The sequence below is a fragment of the Topomyia yanbarensis genome, chromosome 3 (assembly GCF_030247195.1).
Source record: "Topomyia yanbarensis strain Yona2022 chromosome 3, ASM3024719v1, whole genome shotgun sequence".
Classification (NCBI taxonomy): domain Eukaryota; kingdom Metazoa; phylum Arthropoda; class Insecta; order Diptera; family Culicidae; genus Topomyia; species Topomyia yanbarensis.
The window spans coordinates 337,076,955-337,104,919 of record NC_080672.1 but is presented as its reverse complement, the minus strand read 5'-3'; positions in this window follow the sequence as shown (position 1 = coordinate 337,104,919).

Sequence of the window (27,965 nt, the reverse complement as noted above, 5' to 3'; positions counted from 1 at the left end):
CGCTAACTTCAAGAAACGGAGACACAATTTGTGTTCCTGTGCAAACCCCTAGTCAAGCGTGATGTCCCGCGAGAACATTTTTCTCCTGAAAAAATAGTTTTTACCAAAATTGTTCTCCATTAAGGAGAAATATAGCATAGTGACACTATACTAACACTCGTTTGAGACATTGTGTTCCAAATAATTGCCAAACTACCAATGGCCATTTCAACAACGTAATTCGGCGAAACTATCAGAAATTGGGAGTCCAAATATAATGGCTCGATTGACACGTTCAACATGTTGTTCGGAGATTTGTTCCTCGCAAAAAAAAGAATTGTTCCCACAATCGTGAATAAAGTGCCATCAATTCTAAACGAAAATTACGAAAATCGTGACTAATCAAGAACATAAATAACACTATATATGGCGAAAATATCAAAAATCGTGATTAAGATCCTGAAATCATGAAATTAAATCACTCTACTAGTTACTGAAATAGTACAATAACATGAATTACGAAAATCCTGACTGGGAACCCGAAATCATGAATATAAATCACATTCCTCGTGATAAAAATATCAAAAATCGTGACTAAGATCCTGACAACATGATCTAAACATCACCCTATTCATGACTAAAATATCACGATAACGCGAATGAATTGAATGGATGATTCTGCTACTATGAGAGAAAAGTCCGATAGTAAACTAATGAATACCGTGATGGTAACGTAAAAAGCAATCACAAAAATCGCGAATAAGTTCCTGCAACCATGAACATTGTTTAACTGTCGTCTGTGTATTCCCAAACTGTGATCAATGATCTGAATAAAAACTAAACATGACCAAGCAATAATTACAAAAACCCTTCCAAACATTCGAATGTAACGCCCTGTATATATTCGGCGAGAATTAATTTTTTGGCAACACAAATTCATGAATACGAGATTTATTATTCATAATTACTGGAACTTGATCACGGTTGTCGTAAATCGTGATCTTTTTTCATGAATTAATGAACGGTTTTTTTGCCATATCGTATCATCATTTTTCTGATGAAAGGGAGGTGAAAAAGGTAGGGGCATGTAAAATGCTAACACAATATAATCACAACACAAACTAGTAACCAACCTGGATTCCTATAGCTGTAGCTCTTTGAAACACTGGCTATGAACTAAAACATAAACATGAGTTTTAGCCAGGCAGCGGCTTGAAGCCCTTCCATTTCGAAGGCCCCAAAAGTACTTCCTCGAGCAGATATTTTTGGAGGACCTTGAAAAGACACTTTCTGGCCTTTACAACAATGCTTAGGAGAGCAAATGGTTCTTCCTTTTGTAGTGCTTCTAGACGTTGCAGAAGATGTGCCCTCCTGGGCATCATCAGAATCGTATTCGTCACTAGACAAGTTATCTATACTAACTTGTCTAGTGATGAAATCGTGGAGACCGGTGGCGTAGTTATCTTCAGTATTTCTGCGAAAGGTGGCTTAGATCGTCCCTGAAGGGAACGCTTTAGCTTCTCCTCGCGCTGTTTGCATACGAGACATGCCGGAAGATCATGTGGATATCCCCCCCCCCTTTCACAGGAATCATCCACATGACTCCCACCACATTTCTCACTAATTTCCTAATTGATACAGTGGAAGGATGTATGTCCCGTTTGTTTGAAATTAATACAATTCATAATCCGTGGCACAAAAAGGCGAACAGGTAGACGAACCTTGCCAAAGAGGAGGCTGTTCGATAGAGCAGACCCTGCGAAGGTCACCCGATAGGAATGATACCGTTCAGTTGAAATATCCTCTTACCGTCAACTGCGACTGATGTTGAATGCAAACGTTTTCACTCCAGTGCACTGACTATAGCATGGAGTCTATAAAACAGTTAACAAATCCGCGTAATTTAAACTCGAATCGGAAGCAACCCCACAGATTTCCACCCGATTTGCAGGTACATATACTATATACTCCTTCCTACAGGGTCCGTACGCAGCAATATCATGCATAACTATTGGCAATACTGGTATTCTGATTGGAGATATAAAATGTTGGAAGTATTTAAGAAGAAAGTTTCATAGATATTAGCAATTTGGGGCAGAAATAAATTAGCACATCATCAGAAAGAAATCGCAGAAATTGAGACCTGGAACCAGTAAATTTGAATACGATCAATGGGATACAGCTCTATGCAATTACTAATGCAGAGACTATATTTTTAATCGCAAGAATCTGACAAAGCTTCAACTTTGTCAAACCGAAGATCCGATTATTAAAATATTATAAAGACGACAACGAAACAATCTCACCGGTGCAACACCTATCATAATGTCATCTGCAAACCGAAACAGCAAAGGTTGTTTGCACGCTCTTCTAAGAATGTTCAAGCTGTCAGTTGTGTCGGAATCTTCTTCCTAGAGTACGGAAATGAACCACGCTTAGCGAAAAACTAGAGTCGAGTAATGTCCGGGATATAACCGCGATGATCATATTCTTAAAATTCTGCTTCTATCTCTTTCAAATTGCTAAGTTTTACGCATTAAGTTCGATTCACCGGGCTCAGCAAAATTTTCCCGTTCGTTAATCTATTCAATAAAACAATTTTATTACCGAGTTCTCCGCAAATGAATACAGGTCAATAATTTCATATAATGATTTCAACAAGCAATGTACTTGTGTGACAGGTGGGAGTGTTTTGAAGTGGTTTTAGTGGAGGTAACAACATAAAATCGTGTGTTGGATATTTTACAACGATTCTCCTTGACCCTGCAAAACCACGGGGTTGGCAGCAGAGGGTAAAGTTGTTTGGAAGAGATGACAGTTATTATATGATAACTAAAAATATAAAATTGTTCTATAAATTGCAAAGTTGAAAATTTGTCATTTCATTCATATAGGAACAATCATTAAAATTATGTCAATTTATGCTTCACAAGATTTGAAATAACTTCGAAGTGTGGTCACGACACCCCTGTCATGTCATATACATTACCAACCCATCTTTTTCCATTATGCATTCGTTCTAATAAGGACGGTTTGTAGATAACTATGGTGATACAAGACGAGAATCTTTTGAAACGATTCAAACCATGCCGACGATTTGTTTCTACTGCGTACACACATACGAACATTCCCCTTTCGCAGCTCATACCGAATGAGCTCGCTTTGCATCAAGGCGCTCTTATTTATTTACTTTTCGGTACAGATGGAAGGCCATCCTTTTGTGCGATAAATGAAAATATTTTCATCATTCGTTTTGGTGTAGCTTTCGCTTAGTGGCAGAGTTGCCACATTCACTAATTTTCTTGGAAGGACTTGAAAAAACTTTCGGGTTTGTAGATTAATTTGAAAAATATTTTCCTATATAATTATTTTTAATTATACAAATTAATAAAAGGAACTTCCTAATAAAATTCTTTTTTCATTATATATTTGGCGGCCTTCTTTGGCTTTGGAGTCTTCGGCTTGTTCGCTGCAGCCTTCGACGCTTTGGTGGCATTTTTGTAGCAGTTTCTACCGCCTTTTCAGTGACTGCGTTTCATAGCTCTTGGCTTTTTGGCCTTCTCACCGCCACCACCTCTTCCAGCGTTTGTTCAGCTGTTAAAACATGTTAAGATATGTCTAAGGAACGACCTTTGATGATATGTGGGCATGTAGGGCCTATTAAATTAGAGTTAAGTGATCTTCCTATGGAAACATAGCAAAAACACGATTTTTGATTGGAGACACCTATAAATCATGTCCAAATTAAGTCATTTTTAGCGAAAGTTATTATATTCACACCTAAAACAAAAATTTGAGCTGACCCATTTATATTTCAAAACTTTTTTCAAAATGTGGAGAGATGTTTGGTTCAGACACAGAACGCAATAATAAAACTCAAATTAAACAACTGCGAGTGCAGTGGACTACCGAGTACTGCTCCTATTGGATGAACTGAACTGATTTGATTTCTTTATTTCGCACATTATAATAAGGTTGTTATAGATATCACACGCATCTTTGGCGAGGCCCAAAATCACCGTTCTATCTCAACACAATGCACTTTTAGAAGAAAAAGTCCTTGAGCTTGCTATAAAAATACAAAAATTATCCATTTTAATCACCGTTTAATTAAGGTCGGTCTACCTTCTCATCTCACTCAGAGTAGAAACTAAAAATCGTTCCGCAATAGATACACGGCAAAAACGACTGCAGCCGAATTGTGTTGCTATTGATTTTAGGAAATGTTCAGTAAGACCTGCTACTCGGGAAGTGACACAATTACTAAATATGCAGATTGTGCTCAATCCGGACGAAGTTAAAACCCTGCAAATGCACTATATCAAACATTAGTCGTTTGTTTCGCGGAACAACGTGCAGCACACCAATGAAAGCTGCCACGTTAACATCATCTCCGTATATATAGGCAAGGGTTGTAGAGAGATGTGCTTACACGAATTATCTACACACGCACCTGACGTCGTGACTCACAAATGTATGTGAAGATACGGAGAAATGGCTTCCATAAGAGTTGTAAATTCGCATTTTCCCGGGTGTCCCTAACGTTGTTCTTGTGGTGAAAATGCTTCCGTTTAAACCAACTTTTTCATACGTAACCATTTTATGCGGATCAACCGAAACCTGGGACGTTTCATCAGACAATACTGGTTATGCAACCATGGTAGATTCCTATGCGCGAATTCTACAAAAAGACACTGCACCACGGAAGACTGTGCAAAAGCAGCTAAGAAAAGCCTACCTACTATAACCGTAAACAGCATACAGGTATCTTATGCCAAACCACAAACGGCTACAAAACAAATACCTACGGGTCTGACAGGAACAAATATTCACTCAACAACAATCACGCCCAGTGACTCCAGGCCAACTACCGGCACCACCAGCAAAGAAGCGAACGTAGGACGGATGCGTTTGTCCGTTGCTTCGCATTTCTGTTTGACGCTCTATTGCTTTCTTCGAAAATACTTGGAATTGGCTTTTCAATTTTTTGTAGTGTATTCCGTCGATTCAAGCAATAAAACTCGTATTTCAAACTTGTACACAAAGTAGACAATTCCCTTAAGAACGTTTGGTTTCACAAATGCCAACTATCAAATAAAGTTTTCATTTTTTTGCGCTTTCGTCATCTAACAATTTAATAAGGCGATTACAAAGAAATTACTATTTCTATTTTTTGCTCTTCTATGAATACCGGACGTGTTCGCCCATCTTCAGGGTAAAAACGAGGGCCCCCAAATACGGCCCGGGCCCCAGGGCAATTGCCCTGGCTGCCGCCCCCTACCTTAATTAGTTATCACGTTATTTTGGGCCAGTCTAAGGTGGAAAACGACACTCTAATTACGTAATAAAAACCTTTCTATATGAGAAAGGCACAAATTCGTGCCTAATTTTCTCCGATAAGGAACAATTCTACCGATTATTATGAAATTCTGAATAACTGTTTTTCATGGAGTTGCTGTACATATACGGAATCGATGAATTTAGAATGCTTGACACATCTTCAATTGATACACAGAGAGTTGGGTTTATGGTTCAGAACATCCTCATCTTTTATTGTCTTTTAATTTCATGAAACAGCTATGAAAATGTCCTTTTGAGTGGTGTTAATGAGCGTAACCTTTGAAAAGAAAAGTGCTTGAAAGTCATTTTTATCGAATTACGATTTATTTTTCGATAGGAAATACTTTGCACTTGCCCAAAATAGATGGATTACAGCAGCAGTGTTGGGAAACACACATTCCTGTGGCACTTTTTCCACCATCCCGTGTTGCTTAAACCGTACCGAGATTCGTCTGCGGATTTAGATATACACCATATTGCATTTTTAGCGACTCGCTACGGGTACTATCAACGTTTTGTTGCTTAGTATAGGAGTTTTTGGTCCAACGGAACTCGGAATGATTATTGTTCGGAAGATTTTCCCGGTGCTGCTTCGTCCGTCAGATTCGGTTGGCAGCTACAACTGAATACATAGTCTATAAATGCAATGCATGCATGCCAAAGCGTTCCTTTCGGTAAACTGGAAGGGAAATCCTTCCGATTGAGCGCTAGCTGTTCTGCTGTACCTATGCTGCTACTGTCTGTACAGTCTAACTTGGAAGTGGAACGTGAACCAACCGAAGATTGCCTTCCCGAGCTGTGTTTAAGATTTGGACCATGTCTTGGCAATCTTTTACCTCGCTCGCATTGGGAAGGTGGCACCAGAGGGTACGTATGTGTGCATCGTTTGGGTTGGTTGGTGGCTATGGGGCAGGAGACAGCAGGCAAAAGGATAAAGTTGTTTGTGTTTGCTGAAAAAGCAAATCATTATATTGTGTTTCGATAATAATCCGGGCGAAATGAAAGCGTCTAACCAGCTCCAGCGGAAAGTTTCCGTTTTCCTTAACTATTGTTTCAACCGGATGGGAATCGTCGGAATGCAGTCGTTGCGAATGGAAGACACTATCAAAGCGAGAAGCAAAGGAAGCTTATTGTCGACGCGATGTTAACTTGTGCCGGAATAACAAATTTGTTCCGAATCATGATGGAAAATTATTGTTCTATTCGATTTGCTGATTCTGTCTTCGTAGTTTGTTATATTTTAACAATTACTATGAAGGGGTTGGAACAGCATATCACATGTGTGACGTTATAATAAAAATCACTTTGCATTCTTTACTTCATCTAAATTTTTCCGCTGGGGATGATTGGAAAGCGTGAGTGAGCTTTGGCAGAATGGCCAAATGAATCGGAATGGTGGCTGCGGATTTGGATCGAGCTTTCATTAGGGGGGGTGGCGATTTGGTTGAACTAACCTCTAGCAACGCACTTTGGTAAATGCTAATGGATTAAAGTAGTTTCTCGGCTTCTGTCACTGGGTATAGCAATATGCATTCCGCTTCGGATTTGATGTTAATTGTGTAGTTTCGTTACCAGAAAGTTTATTTTTACACTATTTAGATGATATCATTCGACGTTCAATGTTTAAATGCAGGAGTGCTGTATGGACGGAAACGATAATTCGCATCATGAATTGGAAGCAAACAGTTTTGTTTTGAGTGCATGAATAATCATCACCTAAACAAGGTGTTTTTAAGTACATTGGATCCGTAAGCGGAAGCAATCGTAGCATATGGTACACACAACTAGCATAGGATGAATAATTAGTTGAACTAATAATTGCACTGGTAGTCAACACTTAGAACATCCGTCGATAAATGTTATATCGGTGTGATTAGCTAAAAAAATATTTGAAATAATTCATTCACCCTACAATTATATCTCTGTACAATTAAGAGTCAGTACCGTCTTTACGCATGGGCACACTGGGCCAGGGGCCCCGGGATTTTGGGGGCCCCGCACTTAAGATGAATATAAAATCCTTCTGTAGACTATATTTCAAAGAAAAGTTGCACTCAATTGTTCATTACTTTTTAATATGTGGGTAACAATAGATCAGTAGCAACTCGGAATCGCACATTGTACTGTATTCCAGGTGAACAAGATGTTTGAAAAGCATCAGAGCAACAGGAAACGAGGCACTGCATGCCTATTGAGCCAATTCAAGCGTAAATCCAACATTTCGATTCAAGTTTCAATTTATTTTCAACAACAGTAATGAAACGTTTGGTACACCCTCTATAAAAAGTTTGGAAGGCTCCGGACGTTAGCCAACCAACCAGAAAATCTTGTTTGGCAAGCGATCTGTGGATGTGGCAAAATATTAATTATATTTCTTCGTTACATCTGAGTCTGTCAACGAAAAAATCCACATGGAAGCGTCCAAAAGAGACTTCTCGAGGTCTTACGAAGAATCAACACTTTTTGGGCGAATTTGGCATGTTTCCCTCTGCCCAATCAGTCTTAGACTGGCACAGAACCAATAATGTTGTTTTTGCAGTATACTCCATCCTATCACAACCATTTAATCCATTTTGAAGACAAACGTTCATAAAATCCCAAAAAAGAAGTTTAAAATGCCCTTGTGAAAGTATCTACATGTAGCAAACCTACCTTTCTCCTAGATTTGACTAAATGTGTCACTGTCGATGTAAGTGCATTTGAGGATATTTGTAGAATCTTGGACATTTATTAGTGTCAATATTTTTAAAAATATTCGATTATTGTGGTGTGTCCTCAAAGTATGTTTCACACAAGTAGAACATTCTTGTGCTGTTGGAATAATTTAATTTTCAAAATTCAGTTTATCTTTGCTATATTCAAAACCTCAGTTTATGGACAAATGACGAAAGCATTGAAACGAATTATACAGATGATATTGATAGATTCGAGTATTTTCATGTTTCGTTTTGAACGCAATTTTAAACGAACGAAGTTAAAGTATTGAATACTTCTAACACTGAATAGTAAAAATGTTGGGACGCAGAAAAAAGTATTTTTTGTAGATCCGAATTGTTTTGTAAGAACGGAACAATACCTAACTTAAAGTTGGTTTTTAACGTTTGGGATTCTCCTCATCAGTAACTAGCATAATGTTGATGCCAGTGAGATGGTTTTAGTATCTAAGATTAATCATCTAACTGGCACCAAGACGGTGCTAGTTACTGACGAGGAGAATCCAAAACGCTAAAAACTAACTAACTAATGTTAATATTCACATTTCTTTTCCATCGGTCCCTCTTCGTACTGGGAAGCGATTCTACTAACTGAACCCTAGATATCACACCGGTCGGCTTTACTTCTCCCACGTAGGAAGATGTAGCCAGAGAATTTTCAAATCAAAGGATCTCAACGAGTTGTACTGGGGATGAACCCAGACCCACATTCCGGCTTGCCGCTCAACCACCAGAGCAGTCTTCAAAACACCAATTTGTTGAGTAGGGATACTATTATTATTACTTAAAATGCTATGCCTCCCCGAACCGGTCACAATAAATGAATGCACAACACGTCTGTCGGAATATATAACAAAAAGCAACTTCACCAACAATTCGTACAATGAATAAATTAAAATTTAAAGAACCGTAATTTCTATTCCGGCTGAAAGTAATGAGAATAAAATGAATGAATTTCAAGGCGATTCGCGCGTTTAGATTGATTTCAAAGGTTCCCGAATTCAGCCACCTGTAAGTAAATTCACAATATTCGATTAAAAGAAAAAAATGTGCATTTTTCCAAAGTCGGTAGTGGACTCTGTTTCTATTCATCATATCAAGAGCATCAAGAAGCTATCAAGATCAACACTAAACGAAACAATGTAAATGAACATGTGCAAACTACACCAAGTATTCCAAAAATCATGAACAGCAGTGCGCTTCGTTTTTGGTTTAATGGACGTTTAACAGACCATGCTCCAACATCCTTCCTTCTTGATTGAGGCACTTTTAATCTTCAAAGAACGTCTTACAACTATGAAAGTCAGATTACATCGTCTAGGAAGACAATTGCGTGGTTGGTGAGTCCATTACATTATACGTCACCTGAGATCGAACTCATACCACCGCTTTTAGTGATTTGGACATCAGCAACGGCACCTGGTTGTGAAAACCTGCAATACTCTTTGTTCTCAATACATTTTGAGTCCCGCTTTATTTTTTAAAACATTTTCAACACGGTTGACTGATTTGGCACAAATTTAGAAAAGAGTCTCAGGGTGACATGGAGTAGAAATAATTATGTAATGCTGGGAATCATTTTTTGATCATCCTACTCTGCAGCTGTTTGCTAGAGTGGGACACGGTTATATAAAAAAAATTAAATTTTGCTCCGAGTAACTTTCTGGGTTCCATTTAGGTCCCAGAACAAATCAGCAAATTTTAAGCTCAAACGGTGAAACTATATTTTTGCGCCCACAGTTTAAAGTTTATATGAGATTTCATATGGGGAAATCGACTTTCGCAAAACAATTCTTCCAAGAGCCGCCCGTTACCACCTTAAAGTAAATAGATCTATAGGCAGGAAATTTGTCAAGGAAACAAAGTCTCAAGGACCGCGAAGCGATCTGATACTTGTGGAAAAAGTTATTAAGCAAAAACCTATTGACGCCCTGAAGATTGACGAAAATCTCAATTTTTATAGCTGCTGAAGGTCGAATTATATACAAAAATTTTAAGTGTCTCTTATTATGTACAAAATATGCCTCAGTTTATCTCTCAAAACTCTTGTGAAGTGGCTAAACAGTTTAGATAATTGAAATAGACACATTAAGCGATGATCAAAAAAATTGCATTTAATTGGATAACCAACAGCAGTGGTGCTAGAAAAAAATAATACTTTATTAAACGTCAGAGTATCAATCAGTTTCTGATGCTTAATAACTTTTTTTTCAAGCATCATATCGTATCGTTGGCTTCGAGACTTTGTTTCTTCGTTGTATTTCCAATAAAAGCCACATAACAATTTATTTTTAGGAGGCAATGGGCGACTCCTGGAGGAATTATTTTGTGAAAGTTAATTTTCTCATACAAAATCCCATGTAAACTCAGTGGGCGCCAAAAAAAAAGTTTCAGGGATCAAGCTAAGAATTTGCACAGTTGATCTAGGACCCAAATGGTACCTATAAAGTTGCTCGGAGCAGGAATCTAATTTTTGTCGCACCCTACTGTTTACACCCTTTCAATTATTGGGGCCCCTTAGCTCAATAGTGCCCAGGGGCACAGTGTCGTCTTAAGACGGCCCTGTTAAGAGTAAGGGTGCTTACAGAGTGGCCGCGAGAAGCTGAGCTGGGGCTGGTACTGACATTAGAGTGCGAGATGCGAGAAACCTGCTTGCTGCAAACCAAAGGGATGATGTCAGAGTGAAAGCTGAGCGGATCGGCGCCGACTGCCTGCTTTCACTCTGACAGGCTCCATTTGATATGCTGCGAGCAGATTTCTCGCATCTCGCACTCTAATGTCAGTACCAGCCCCAGCTCAGCTTCTCGCGGCCACTCTGTAAGCACCCTAAGTCAAATGTACCGGCTTCTGGCAACTTTTATTTCACATGTTCTTGCACATAAATTCAAGTGACATGTTACGCTCCTTTTATGTGCATTTTGCAAGATGTAAATATTCAGTTCGAGTACAGCAATCATCGAGGATGGATTTTTTTTCATTACCGTCATTATCCTCTTCAATTAATCTAGATTTGAAATTGAAAATACAAGCCTATACATAACTCCGCAGTAAAATCAGTGCTTGTGCCGGAGATTGAGGCCACGTGATGGATAGTGTCCGGCAACAGCTTGAACATTCTGAGAAGAGCGTGCAAGCAGCCTTTGCTGTTTCCGTTCGCAGATGACACTATGATAGGTGTTCCACCGGTGAGATTGTTTCGTTGTCGTCTTCATAATATTTTAATAATCCGATCTTCGGTTTGACAAAGTTGAAGCTTTGTCAGATTCATGCGATTAAAAATATAGCCTCTGCATTAGTAATTGCATAGAGCTGTATCCCATTGATCATATTCAAATTTACTGGTTCCAGGTCTCAATTTCTGCGATTTCTTTCTGATGATGTGCTAATTTATTTCTGCCCCAAATTTCTAATATCTATGAAACTTTCTTCTTAAATACTTCCAACATTTTATATTTCTAATCAGAATAGCAGTACTGCCAATAGTTATGCATGATATTGCTGCGTGCGGGCCCTTTAGGAAGGAGTATATAGTATATGTACCTGCAAATCGGGTGGAAATCTGTGGGGTTGCTTTCGATTCGAGTTTAAATTGCGCGAATTTGTTAACTGTTTTATAGACCTCATGCTTTAGTCAGTGCACTGGAGTGAAAACGTTTGCATTCAACATCAGTCGCAATTGACGGGAAAAGGATATTTCGACTGAACGGTATTATTCCTATTGGGTGACCTTCGCAGGGTCTGTTCTATCGAACTACCTCGTCTTTGGCATGGTTCGTCTACCTGTTCGCCTTTTTGTGCCACGGATCATGAATTGTACTAATTTCAAACAAGCGGGACATACAACCTTCCATTATACCAATTAGGCAATTAGTGAGCAGTGTAGTGGGAGTCAGGTGGATGATTCTTGTGGAAGGGGGGAAATCCACATGATCTTCCGGCATGTCTCGTATGCAAACAGCGCTAGGAGAAGCTGAAGCGTTCCCTTCAGGGACGATCTAAGCCACATTTCGCAGAAATACTGAAGATAGCTACGCCACCGGTCTCCACGAATAGAAAGAATGAAGGAAGGACCATTTGCTCTCTTAAGCATTATTGTAAAGGCCAGAAAGTGTCTTTTCAAGGTCCTTCAAAAATATCTGCTCGAGGAAGTACTGGTGCAAAACCGTAGCAAGTAGCTCCTGGTCTCAGAATCCTGAGCTTAGAAAAGGAGTTCCCAGCATTTGCTGGGGCATTAAAAACTCCAAGTAGGTATTATCATCAGGGCCGCCGAGAGGGGGGAGGGAGCAGCGTGTTTCCCTCCGGGTCCGGAGTTTTGAAGGGGGCCCAGATTTTTAACAGAAACTAAAATTTTCACAAATACTTTTTCGACGGAAATTTATTTGAGATATCAATTAAAAATTTAATATCTAGAATAGCGAACTACTAAACTACTGCATATTTGATATCAACTATGTTTATACCAACCTAATTCTCGCATCGGAACAAGATCAGACTCGAGCGGGCATAGCGGAATTTGTAAATTGAATGTCATGTACGCAGCTCACCTGGGTTCGAATCCCAATCCCGCACACAGAAATAGATATTTGTTATAACCTGAACGAAGAAGCGAATGACCGTAAGGTTAAAATGTCCTTAATCGAAACAAAAATATGATCAGACTTGTAAAGGTTAAACAATTAAATGGTTTGATTAGAAGTCATGATCCAATCCAATTCCAATCTTCGAAAGCGCTGGATCAGTATCGAAAGTAATTGTTGAAAGAAAAAATCCTGGCTTAGGGTTGCCATACCGATTTTTAGAGGCAAATTCCGTGTCTTCGTTCAGGTAAATCCCAATTCGGCCGGAAGAATTCATTGGATTATTTTGCAATTTCGCGTTGCCCTTTTCTTTACCAGGAATCGCCCAACACCCAGTCCTCATAAACAGCATCCTTGGGTTGCAGGCCCTAATTGTTAAAGAGGGCCCGTCTTGGCGTTGACAAATATTATTTTAAAAGTGCCATTTGGGTTTACTTTACCCCCTTTGAACCTTCGCTTCAATGTATTAATGTTCCGCACAAAGTTCTCGAAAGAAACTGAAGTGTGATTTCACACCCCGTGTTTGTTTATAGAGGAGCAGTGCAAAACTCGCTCGGGTTATCCTTCACAGCGAGAGTGGTTGGTGCTTTTGGATTCATTGTGGATATCCGAGAAAGCAAATTACTACATCCAACAAAATCAAAAACACATTTTTTTCGACGATTTTCGACTACCAATTCCTTCTAGCAAAGAGGCCAAGGATGGAAACAAAATAAATACGTTTTACAATTCTTTCAAATACGGTCTTTTATCAACATTTTCATTATAACAGCAAATAGCGCACACAACGAGCCCCTTTCGTAACGAGTATAGTGTTAATAGTTTTGTTTTGAATTTTATATGTCATAAAGCATGAAGAGCAGATCTCTTAGTTCACAATCCTGCAGCTGCCAATGATTCTAAGAAGCATACGTTCAACTAAATTGCTAGATTGTGGTTGGTTGATTTCGAAGAAAAAATTTAACTTTGCTACCAAACTAAATCAACTAGTTAGTAAGATTAGCTAACTAATGTAGCAAGTTAATTCCGCAGTGGCAGATCCAGTGGGAGGATCCTGCGAGTCCGGATCCCCTCCGAATTTTTTTTAACCTTTTGAGAAATTTTAAATTAGTTTCAATTTTATATTAGTTTCAATCTTAAAATCATTTCAAACCAAAATTGGCTACCAAAACTGTTTTTCATTAAATGACGTTTTGACGTATAACGTATCGTATAATCTTCATTCCAAAATCGAAATTTCGGACCCCGGATCCGCTCCTGTAAGTCCGCATACAAAATCTTTTCGTTTTGGAGGAGTGAGCGTGAGATTTTGAACGTCGCTTCCTGAACGTAACGATTTTATTTTTATTTTTGAACTATTTTCTAGAATTTAGCTTCAACATTCTTGTAAAATATTTTAAGGTGTGCTAACACACCAACCCAAATAAAAGAATAATTCATGTTTTATTAGGATTATTAATGTTTTTGAAATCAGCATAGCGTAAAATCCAACCAAAATCCTTATTTGAAATTTAATCCATGTTTCTCATTTTTTTCCATTTATTTATTTATTTATTTATTCTTACATGGATTTTATTTGATTTTGTTAAATTTCATTGATCTATTTTTTCACGTTGTGGATTGTATTTGTATTTCTACAATTGCAAGATTCTACCTTTTTGCCTTTCTCATATAGAAAGGTTATGCAATCACTCTGAAAAACGTCAACCTAATCCCGGCCCGGAGGGCCGAGTGTCATATCCCATTCGACTCAGTTCGTCGAGATCGGAAAAAGTCTGTATGTGTGTGTGTATGTGTGTATGTATGTGTGTGTGTATGTGTGTGTGTATGTATGTGCGTATGTGTCAAATAATGTCACTCATTTTTCTCAGAGATGGCTGGACCGATTTGCCCAAACTTAGTCTCAAATGAAAGGTGCAACCTTCCCATCGGCTGCTATTGAATTTTGGATCGATCGGAATTCTGGTTCCGGAATTACGGGTTTCATAGTGCGGCCACACAGAAATTTCTCATAAAAACTATAGGAAAAATTAAAAATAGAATTTTTATTTTTGATGCTAAATGTATTCAAGGTGCATAAAACGTCGAGATTTGATGCAAACACGAAAAAAAATTGACGAAGATTCACTTTTTTGGATTTTGTACATTTTTGCCTTTCTCATATAGAAAGGTTATGCAATCGCTCTGAAAAACGTCAACCTAATCCCGGCCCGGAGGGCCGAGTGTCATATCCCATTCGACTCAGTTCGTCGAGATCGGAAAAAGTCTGTATGTGTGTGTGTATGTGTGTATGTATGTGTGTGTGTATGTGTGTGTGTATGTGTGTGTGTATGTATGTGCGTATGTGTCAAATAATGTCACTCATTTTTCTCAGAGATGGCTGGACCGATTTGCCCAAACTTAGTCTCAAATGAAAGGTGCAACCTTCCCATCGGCTGCTATTGAATTTTGGATCGATCGGAATTCTGGTTCCGGAATTACGGGTTTCATAGTGCGGCCACACAGAAATTTCTCATAAAAACTATAGGAAAAATTAAAAATAGAATTTTTATTTTTGATGCTAAATGTATTCAAGGTGCATAAAACGTCGAGATTTGATGCAAACACGAAAAAAATTTGACGAAGATTCACTTTTTTGGATTTTGTACATTTTTGCCTTTCTCATATAGAAAGGTTATGCAATCACTCTGAAAAACGTCAACCTAATTTTTTTTTTTGACTCGCATAAGGTTTCGGATTTTAACAGGGGCGTAGTTGATGGTTTACGGAGAGGGGTTACACCCCCCCCCCTCTACTGTTCACTCCCCTCCTTTAAAGATCTCCTTAAATCACCCCTCGGACCTATCCAGCCCTCATACCTCTCCCCTTCAACCCCAACATCTTTAAACCACCACTATATTACAAAGCATGTCAATTTAAGCTGGGGAGTCGTTCGTTCATGGGACTTTCGCCCTCCTCACATACCCATCCCCGCATGACAAAATGAGTTAGCAAGCAGATAACATTGATCTAATGCTGATTAGGCTAATGGAGTATGATATTTTTTTGTTTCAAGTGTTTCACCGTCGACACGTAGCTCATCAAGTTCGTGGCTGGCATGCCATTGTGTATAAGTGCAAAGTGTACTAAGAATGTAATGGACATTTCCACAATTATGTTAAACATAAAAAGCCTCCGTGCCATAGTTTAGAGAAATGAGAAAGGCACAATTGCACCGCTAGGTGGATTAAAACAGGTTTTTTCTTATTGTTTCATATTTTAATACCCTGCTTTTTAATTTGTTTCTTTTGTCATTCCATCTAACTTTTAGAATTTGTCTATTTACTACACTTATTCTTGTCATAGCCTTTTTCTATTTCCTTTTTTTTTCATTTTTTTGCATTTACAAAAGCAATTTTACTTATTCAAATTCATTCCAATTTGTCTTTTTCTTTAATTTTTTACCTTTCTCCTATTTTCTTCCTCATTTTTTAATGTTTTTAGCTTTCCGTAGTTTTACTTTTTCCCATTGTTCATTTAATATAATTTTATTTGCTGTTTATGCCTTTTTCTTAAGATTTAATTCGTTATTGTTATTTCTTCATGTTTTCCATTTAACCTATTTTGAAAGTACTTTTTCTGTTGACCATTTTCCTATTCGTTAACATTGAATATTTTTTTATTTCCGTAAAAAACATTTGATTTATTTTTTCTTGACATTATGCGCACTTTTTCTTAATTTTACTTTTAGTTCGTTGTTTGAATTTATTTCAAATTTCATTTCTAGTGTTGTTTGTATTCTTTAAATAATATCCATTTTATACATTTTATTCGTGTTAATATCTTCATTTTTGTGTTTCTATAGTGTACCATGTTGGCTTTTTTCTGCTATTTTTTGTTTTCCATTTTGTCTGTTTGCTCCGTTTTTGTTCAATACTACCTAATTTCTTTACTTTTTCGTCTTTTCGTCATTTCAATTTTCCAGATTTTCAAAATTATCTGGATCGTCCATTTTTTTTTTAATTTCTTTAAAAAAAAATTTATTTATTTTTTCTATTGCTTTAAATATTAATGTTAAATACATTTTATTATTCTTGATTTATCGAGTTTTTCAGTTTTATGCATTTTTTATATTAATATTTGTATTCTTTTTAGTAGTTCTTTTTTCATTTTAATTGATTCTAAAAATTTTCCTACTTTCCTATAAATTTTTCATTATTTTCACCATTTGTTCAATAATATTCGACTTTTTAAATCTTCGCAACATGTTTTTCTAGTTTTCTGTTTTCCTTTATCAATTTTTAATAGGTTTTGTTTTGGTTTTTCTTGATTAAACATTTTTTGACAATTAACATTATTTTTTTTTGGTTGATTTTGTTATTTTGAGCTCTTTTGTACATTCTTTTAATATTTAGTTGTCCTATTGTTTTTTATCTTTTGCCGTTGATCGCCGTTTAGATATTTTTAATTTTTGTAATTAGTGCATTTTTAATCTTGCCATTTCCTTACTTTTATAAATACTATTAACAAAAATGGCGCTTTTCAAAGTCACCAAAACTGTCGAAGAGGTATTGAAAACTCCCAAAGTATAAAAACCCTACGTTTTTCCTTCATTGGCACTACAAACAACTGGAGCAAAAAATGGTACATAAATATAAAATTTCAATGAACTCCAATAGATTTCAAACATTGACTTTTTTGTACTCAGGCAATACACAGTGGTGGGGGCCCGTACGTTGGACCCCCGGGCCCGTATTTTCTCTCTGCGGCCCTGGGGGCAGGCATAGCGAATAAAATTAAATTTGCTGATTTTATTCTATCATTTTATTCCATTTCACATATTCTTATATATTCTTATATAATATATATTGTTCTTGTATCATTTATGATGTCACAAATTGGAAATGAAAGCTATTAAAGTAAGGTTCCATTTTTGGCACGGTTCCAGTTTTGTCAACTGAAAAAAAAATTATTGCCAAAAACCGAATCCTACGGTAGCTATATTGCACGTGTGATCGAATTATTTTATTAAGAATAAACAAATTTATTCCGATTGCAGCAGTGTTTTTTTCCCTTTCAGCCCAAAATATGCTGTGGGGCCCAACGTAATCGGGACATCAGCTTAAAAATTCACAACAGTTTCAAAGCTTAGAAGCCTAACACGAGGATGCTTTATTTAGACCGGTACAATCCCGGCCGATGAACTCACCGAACGAAATGTATTCATAAATATTTCTTATCTCCTGTTACGAAATGCAGTGCCGAACGAATAATTTTAGTATGTGTGTGAGTGTAGTCTGCGAAAAAAGCTCAAGTTGTTTCTCGCGCAAATCCGAGTTGAATGAACTATCATCTCGCAAACAGCAACGACGACGACGACGACGTCGAAAAAAAAGATCGCACTCAAAACGCAAACCCAGAGTAGTCGTGCAAATCCACCACCATTTCCCAGCACACCCCATCCGCGACCGGCCAGAACAACATCGACACGCAGACAGCGCACTGCACACATGATGATCGTTTCTGAGCAGTCCTCGTTGTGTCGGTCGTCCGGCCGAATATCGTGAGAGAATAAGTCCAAGCTGCCTGCTGACCGACAACCAACCGCCTGCTGCTGCGGCTGCTGCTGCTAAGATGCGGGATGATCCCAGCCGGCAGGCCGGCCGGTCGGCCAAGGGAAAGCCGCGACACACGTTCAAGGACAACAACTGCGCGAGAGGCGAATAAACTCTTGCAGTTGCATTCACCTTCTCCGCTTCCTTCCCCAGGATTGGCTGCCGATGTGGCGCGGGTCGGTCATCCTATCCCATAGTAGTTGCCCGGTCGATGGAATCGAGGCTCAGGTTGTTTTTCGTTGCTGTTGCTTGCTTCTGCTGAACGACTGCTACGTATATGTATGTATATTGCTATTCAGTTCAAACTCCTTTATCATGATTGATCCCCGCCGAGAAGGGATTTCACGGCGCAGTTGCAGCGGACCGGGAAAAGGTGAACGTTATTGCGTCGTAGGTTTTTTTTCTGCTTCCATCGCGAGATAGTCGCTTGTGGGAGAATGCTTCGAGGAGAGTCGAAAATAAAAACATAAACACGTGAAGAGGTTGTTGGCTTTTGGAACTGGGTTTGGAAAGAGTTTTGGTAGAGACTACTGGACAGCTATTGAGGATATATGTCCCCATGATATCACGTTCACAATTCTGTGTTTAGATATAATTTTTTAACTTATTTCGAGTGATCAAATGCATAATGTGCCCAAAAATTTAATACCTTTGGGGAAGTGTACAAGAAATTTCATTTAGTTCATGTGGAATTATTTTTATTATTTATTGTCATATTCAAACCAGGGTTCGTCGCACTACACAATTGCTGTATCAGTGCCGTTTATTTTGAGATTGGGTAAGAATAGATATCGCGAGGTAGGTATTCCCGAAACCGACTCGGAACAAGCTCCAATACAATAAGATCTCGAAATACTTCATTGATTTTTCATTATTTATTTAGATATTCTTTCGGTCTACAATGCTTCAAAACAGGCTTTTGAGAAACTTAATTGGATGGAGCCAAAAGAATCCATATTTGCGAATTGACATGTTTTACAATGTTTATGTGTTTAAAAGCCCCATTTTTTGGCAATACAAGTATTTCTTTTTTAATGACATTGATCATAGTAGGCTATAGATAATGTAACTTTTTAATGAAAGGAGATAGCGTATGAGTGTCTTTGGGAGTCATACAGATGTAGAAGACAGAACATATTTATAAATTCTGCCCAAGACATATTTTCTCAGTCGCTTTTAATTAAAATTTTCGAAATATTTTTTACTGTTGCTGAAGAGACCAAATCTCTGTAACCAGGGGCGGATCCAGAAACATTTTCGGGAGGGGTCTGAAATTTCGTTTTACATTTCTTATAAAAGATATGTATAGAATTCGCTCAAACTTTCAAGATTTTTTCCGAGGCCCGGAGGGCCGAGTCTTATATACCAATCGATTCAGCTCGATGATTTGGGACAATGTCTGTGTGTGTGTATGTAACAGACAAATTCTCATTCGTGTTTCTCAGCAATGGCTGAACCGATCTTATCCAAACCAATTTTAAATGAAAGAACTAACAGTAAGAACGCTATTAATTTGTTTTTGATTCTGATGTTTAGTTTCCAAGATATTAATGTTTGAATGTGCGAAAATGGCGTTTTCTGCAGTTTTTTTAAATTATCTGCCGAGATTGACAATATAGGTTAACAATATATATATATATATATATATATATATATATATATATATATATATATATATATATATATATATATATATATATATATATATATATATATATATATATATATATATATATATATATATATATATATATATATATATATATATATATATATATATATATATATATATATATATATATATATATATATATATATATATATATATATATATATATATATATATATATATATATATATATATATATATATATATATATATATATATATATATATATATATATATATATATATATATATATATACATATATATATATATATATATATATATATATATATATATATATATATATATATATATATATATATATATATATATATATATATATATATATATATATATATATATTTCTAAGCAGCTTATACGAATACCCTTCGAACAAGCTAAAGCTTGTTGAAATCGGACTATTATCAAAAGAGATATTTAACATTAAATGCGGACGAAAGATTTTTATCATTTTCCATTGCCAGAAATATGACCAAAAACATGTAATTTATTATTAACGCCAAAACGGCTTATTTTAGGTCAATAGTATCTTCGGAGAATTTAATGGAGGTAATATGCCCTTTCTTTTGGTATTGTGCTTTTGCTGATTAATCTCCCTATGAGTGAGATATTTTCACAAATTTTCGTGGAAGTGATTATATCGAAATGATGCCTTCAGCAAATTTGTATCTCTTACTTTTGCGAATAACTTTACTGAAGACTTCAAATATCCATTTTGAATACTTTAAAAGTTATGGCTTGTTGTTTGTGAATTACTCTTTGTCGCCTATTTATTGTTCAATATAGTAAAAATCCATTGAAATAAGCCAAACATTATTTCGATAAAACGAAATTTGTATTTCATTTTACTATCTACAACCGCTAGAAATAATCACCGAACACTTCCAAGTTGTCTGGAAGGAACTTGATAACTTATCAGTGCAAAAATGTTAATTTGTGCGAACCCTCTGACTACAATTTTTCTAACTTATGACCATCGGATCGATCTGAAACATATCGGAAAATGAAAAGCGAAATAAATAACTCCAAGCAACGGCGTAGCCAAGAGAAGGTTTTGGGGTTTAACATCATACAACCAAAAAAAAAAAATTATTTGATTGAGGTTGAAAATTTATTGATGCAGACTGATTTAATTCAATATTACAATAACAATTATCTGATCCGTAGATTGATAACCTGTTGTTGTAAACATCATGAGGACTTTTGATAAATTGTCGGAATGGAGTCCTGATATGTACCTGATCTATTGGTCTTCATTTCACAGTTGTCTAATAGCATCAATATCAAATTCCTGCCTGAACACATTCCAATAGAAAATTCCAGAGTTCTGTAATCAATCATAGTCCTCAGATTTATTTTCAAATTGATCTCGTTTTTGTAGAGATGTACTGTAATAAGGGTCTTTATTTAATAGGAAGAGAAGTTAAAATTGATTTAATGTCTATGAAACATAGAACTGCTCACCAAAAAAAATGCATAACTTTCAACATTTGCCAAAAATGTTTTTGCCTTTCTCATTCACTCTAAAATTCGTCAATCTAATCCCGACCCGGAGGGCCGAGTGTCATATGCCAGTCGAGATCGGAAAATGTCTGTGTGTGTATGTATGTATGTATGTGTGTGTGTATGTGGAAAAAAATGTGACCTCTGTTAATCAGAGATGGCTGGATCGATTTGCACAAAGTTAGTCTCAAATGAAAGGTACAACCTTCCCATCGGCTGCTATTGATTTTTTTATTGATTGGACTTCCGGTTCCGGAGTTACGAGTTGAAGAGTGCAATCACACAGCAAATTCCCATATAAACTGAAATGAAAAATTTTCAAAATCAAATTTATATTTTTGATGCCAAATGACTTTAAAATGCATGAAACATTGAGATGTTTGACAAAAATTGACTTTTTTGGACTTTGGTATATTTTTGCCTTTCTCATATAGAAAGGTTATGCAATCACTCTAAAAATCGTCAATCATACCGGCCCGGAGGGAGTATGCAGTGAGGGGTTGCTACTTTAAAATTAAAACTAGTTTAAAATTTTTTAACAAGTTGAAAATTTTCGGCAAGACCTGGACCTCCCGGATCTTTCTCCATGATCCGCCGCTGGTTTCAAGCGATGTTTCAGTATCACATAGTATCTCAAGATCGTGGCTGTCGATCCATTGTATGTATGTACAAATCGTACTGAACATGTAATATTCATTTCCACCATTGTATTGAACATAACCACCCATGGAATCGTAGTCTGGACAAATGAGACAAGCACAATTGCACCACTAGGTGGATTAAAACAGGTTTTTATTTTGGGAATGCGTCGAGTTGAGACGAAAACGTAATATGATTAATAACGAGGATAACACTTTCCGAATGTAGAGAGAAATGTATGAAAAATGACGATTTCCATTCGACTCTAGCAGTTCCTGATCGATTTTGATGAGCATTTGATTTTTGTTGTATGACCAATTATATGTATAGGTCAAATGTTTAAAAACAGTAATTTAAGGTCAAGATAGCATCATTTTGAAACCGCCAATTTCGGAGGTTTAGTATCTTCGATGAGTTTTACAAACGTTAAACAGCGCATCATTTGATAAAATAATTTTGACGGTATATCGTCCAAGAAGTATTTATGGTGAATTTTCTCAGGTTAATATTCATGACTACAATAAAGTCTCAACAAATTCGCTAAAGACACGAACTCTGTTATTATTTTCTGAAAAATTAATTCTGCATAATTTTAAAACTTCAAAAATTGCGGTTTCGGAATTATGCCGTTTGGACAGTATGATCGATTTGCACCAAATCCCCCAATAAACCGAATTTCTAGCTATGCCGCTGACTTCCAGTAAGTAGAAACAAAGTCGTTCTACACTCGTTCACAAGAAACTTCTTCGAATGCTGAATATCTATTATAATACATTGAAACCCCGATTTTATCAGCCAAATATGAACATATGTTTGATGGGCTCTAGCAGACGAACAAGACTGAATTCGAGTAAATCCTTTCTTGAGCATGTTTTCCTTATCATGAAGATGGAAATATGCAAAAATGAAAAATTCATCATAATCAGAAATAGTTATCAGACTACATCAAGGGACGGGATAAATATTTTAACAGCTTCAGTTTATTATAAAGAAAAAAAATTGCCCGATTTAGTCAATGTCCTCATTTTGTCAGCCTAAAATACACAATGAGATTGATAAAAATGGGCCTTTATTGTATGTATTATTCACTGTGTTTCACATTAATAGGTACATTTTTTTTGGAGATTTTTTTATTGCATCGAACTACAACAATTTTTAGGTAGTTTTCAAGGGGTTATTTTATAGACTTCTTCCAAAATTTGGCGAACCTATTCCAATTCGTATACCAATTAATACGCTACGCTTTTTTGTGAAAAGGGCGATACTTACAAAGGTAAACATAGGGCTTTTTTCATACATGCGAATGAGGGCTTTGAAACGCAACAAATTAACCTAAAAATTTTGATTCTACGATATTGCTTTCTTAAACTACAGCAAAAAATACAACGGGCGAAACTGTATTTTTGTTTGTTTATTTAAAGTTTTGCCCTCCACGCTCCATGCAAACAAACAGGGCGATACTTTTTTTGCTAGCAGTTTAGAGGCGAAACTGTTATTTTCGTATTTTTTAAGGATTATCAAGCTGATTCCAGCTGTAAATAGTAACAATGATCGCTATTGAAAAACACGGACGAAATCGGTGGTGTAGAACGGTAGTTATTGTAAAAAACCGTAAGGGCGTAACTTCAATGGTGATAGGTGGGACCGAAAAAGTAAACAATCGCCAAAGGGGCGATACTATCATTTTGTCAATTTCAATAGCAAAAACAAATTTTAATTTAATAATTTCAAATACTTTATGAAGTTTTGGGTTTCGATCACTGAATCATGCAATCTAGGATGTAAAAAAACACAATAGTTCTTAAATAGGAAAAAAAAACAAGTCTGGAAATATTCACTGTTGATTTTCTTTGAATGGTATCACTGCTACACTAAGGCAAAATGCATAGCGAAATTCATAATATTTATCTTGTGATGACTAGAAAAGTAACAAAACTATGTTTTCATAAGATTAATCTGAAAAACATACGACTTGTATGATTACCTTAACATTTTACAAGTTATTGCATATGCCAGTCGTTCGAGTTTCATACGAGCATCTTACGATTCTCATAAAAATAAGAGAAATGTATAATATTGTCTTATGATAATTCAAAAATGCCTTATGGAACATGAAATCATAGCAAACCGATTTGACCAAATAAATGCCGTTTCATAAGATAATCTTATGATTTACGTACTTGTGGCTAAAAATTATACGATATTCTTATGAAATTCGCTGTATTTTTTGCCTGAGTGTAGTATCGCCCTTTTCAAGAAAAAGCGTTGATTTCTTAGTTCTTAGTCGCGTTGGAAATTTGAGTAAAGTATAAATTTCAAATCGATTCAAAAAAAAATTTCGATTTTTTTGGCTCAGTACAATATATAACCCCTTTAGGAAAATTCAGTTTTCCCACCACAATTTAGATATTTTATTAACAGAGCATTAACAATAATTCGTTGGTATGTCTATTTTATGGGCCATTTTTTCGCTTTCCCATTGATTTGGTTTGAGATTTCTAGCACTGATGTTGTCGTATGCTGATTTGAGCGATTCTCTGAGTCCTGCCACTATCCCATGTAGTATGTGTTATCAAAAACATCGCGAAGCATCAAGTTCTAAATGTTCTCAAACGATATAATATCCGAAGAGAGTGGTAAGAGTTATAAGAAATGTCTCATCACACTGTTAGGTGGATTAAAAGCGTTTTTTGTAATAAAATTCGAATTTTATTGTTCATTTAATGACCCAATTGTTATTGCTTTACCAATCGATGATTCAAAGCGAACTGACCTAACCTGATTGACTTAGTTAATCAAAGTTAATTAAACTGTTAAGTACAAACAATTTCTTAAACAAGATTCAAATGTTCGTTTATCTGGAACGCCCTGGGAGTAATGGAAACCCGGCGTGACTCACGGCGGCCCTAGCAAAGCACTATAGTTTATATAACTTATTAAAAATTGTCAATTTTCAAGGCAAAATAAGCGTATTTTATAATGTATAGATTATAAATCACTACAATTTTCATTTCCCGTTTGACGCCAATGCCAGTCAAAGTAGAAATCCTATTTTCTACCGAAATCTATTCCTTGCATGCTGAAACAATTTCTGAAGTCTTCCCCAAAATCGGCGAACTCCATTACGATCAGTGACAAAATTTTAAATTACAGTCTTTTAAACGCTATTTTCATTAGTTTTTTTTCAAAAATCTCAGTGTACTTTTTACCCCTCCGGCACTCGCGCGAATGGCTCCCCGAATGAGCAGCCGCTGGAGCTGGAAGAAGATTTCGTTAGAGTTTCGGAAGGTGTTGCACAAAATAAAACGGCGCGAGTGCCGGAGGGTTAAGGGAAAAAATCATCCAGGAATGTATTCTTCCATCAGGATCAACATGCACTTCAAATGACAAAAAATCTCCTTCTCACTGCAGCAGATGTTGATTTATAGGGTCATATTTTTGACGCAACGCTTGACTTCTTATAGGCCGGCCCCCGTCTGGATGCTGCTGCCGAGTCCAGGCCATGCCGGTTTTCTTCAATGTTCTTGACGTGTTGATGCTCGCCTGCCTGCCTGCCTGCCTATCAACCGTTCACTACCGACTGCTGCTGCCGCAGGGTTATTGCAATTTTATTTGCACTATTTGAGAAATGTCAGAAATGTAAGGTCCCCGCGTCAAGCAAGCGGAAAATCCGCGCTCTAAGTAATCGCTCCTCCTCGGTGACTTGTGAGGCGATGTCAGGCAGCTGGAAAATGCCGCCGAACCAACTGTGGCAGTAGCATTTTCGACTTGAGTAAACGGGTAGGGTGCATTTTTATGACAGCGATGCAGTCGCAAGTTGCAGAAGAATCCAAACGATTGCACCACATGCAGTTTCGAGTTTCATCTTGGTCGGTACGAGTACCTACTGTATCAGTTGGGCGTAAGACGACGGCGCAGCACAGCAGTTGATGGCGCAAACTTTCCAGTACCTTACATACATACCGACCGACCGACCGACCGGCAGGCAGGAATTATTCATCAATCACATTGACATTGGGAAATGTAAACACAATCGCCCGCTCTCGACTTACTCCCCTTTTTCGGATGAGTGGTGCTGGCCTGAAATCCCTCGCAAAGATCATCGCAACGCGACTCAACACGACATGCATGGCCAAGGCTAGTGCCAATGAACCGTAATGTAATAAAATTATGGCTCACATTATTAGTCATTCTTCATGATGCCGTGGCAGTCTGGTAGTAACGGTGGGGGGAGCACTCTTCGCCGCCGCTCGAACAGACCCGATGATGGGTTTAGGAAACATATAACATCCCGCCAAACCGAGTCCACAGGCAAACACGAATTAGCAAATAAGCACTGGCACATGGGAATATCGTGTGGCTTTTTCAGAGACGATCGGCAAGCTGAAGTTGGCACAACATGCGTAAAATGTTTGCCCCCATTTCGGTCGTTTATCATTCAGTCAGTGAATTTGGCATCAGTCATTAACTATAACTGTCGTGTCGGTGTAGGGTTCAAGGACACCGGATAAGCCACCATCTGTGTGGTGTGGCTCGTGGAAATGATGCATCGCTAATTAATCACGGAACAGTTCATTTTGGAGGAGGTGTAAGATGGATCGGTTTTTCATATGCGAATTATGAACATATATTTAGCTAAATTACCCGGATTTTTCTTGCCTTGGCGGCAGGGAGTTCGTTCGCATGATTGAAAGATAATTGTGGCATAGAAACACGGCATTCCGCTACAGCAAGGCTGTTCTATAACAAATAATAATGGCATTAACAAGCTTTAATATGTAATGTGGATCTGTTACGGTATGTTTTCATAAACATGGTCTTTAGTATTTTAAAATATTGATGTCCCAAACGCGTATATTATAAAGAAGTCGAACAAACCCTATACGAAATCGAGTTTTGATGGTTTCTATTTCTATTTAGCTACAATTTTACATGGATTTTGACACAATAAACTCAAAAAGCCTAGTGATAAAATTTGTGTGTGAGTAACGGATTTACAAGTGAAAATGCCTGTTTCCAGCAGAGTTGGTTTTCACACGAAAATACTCTCGATCGCATAGATCCTAAATTATTAGTTGTATTTCTGAATACGATTATGGTGGTAATTACCATAGACCACCATTATCTGACTCGGTTGACTATTTTACAATGAATGTAATGAGTAATGATGATCATAGGAAATATCAACCAAAATCAGGGCCAAGATTAATTTCTCGACATGCTGACGACAATATGCGGGTGAATACTGGGAACGAGAACTTTATTATCCGGGGTTCGATTTTCCGGGCTAAATGATTCGATTACTCGTATACTAGAAAAATAAAGTAAATAAGCAAACTGGGGGTCATCTGTTTTTCGGTTTTTGAGTTTAATTTATGTGGTGGTGTCACATATCATAGCTAACGTTTCCTTTAGCCCTCAGTCTAGTTAGAAGAGTGCGTGTTGAGCCTCCACAAAGAGATCCTTGTCCTAGTCCTTATAGAATCATTTAGTTGACCAATCTCGTACCGGATTGTCAGGTGATCACAGCGAAGGACTACCAAAGGTTACGATGATGGGTTTCCGGCAGCCTCAGCGAGAAGTCTCAGTAAACGAAAAGGAGGCCAGGCGGGTTAAACTAGATGCAGGCGATTGGTAGGCTATTGAAACTTTGTTCTAGGCTACCCGCCGCAACTTGCCGTTTACTGTGAAAGTAGAGTGGGGTACTTATCAGAATCTTGTTAACCCTTTTTTAACCATCTTTTTTCTATCGGTTTTTCCTTAGAATAGTTGGCGTCATGAAATACGAACAACCTGATTTAATAAAGATAGGTGCTTCTTTCGCAGTGCTAGAAGTTGCTCAATATTTACCTTCCGATCTAATTCCATTGCATGAAAAAGGTAGTTGAAGGCAGTCTAAACTAAAAAGTTTTATTAGTTTTCAATAATATC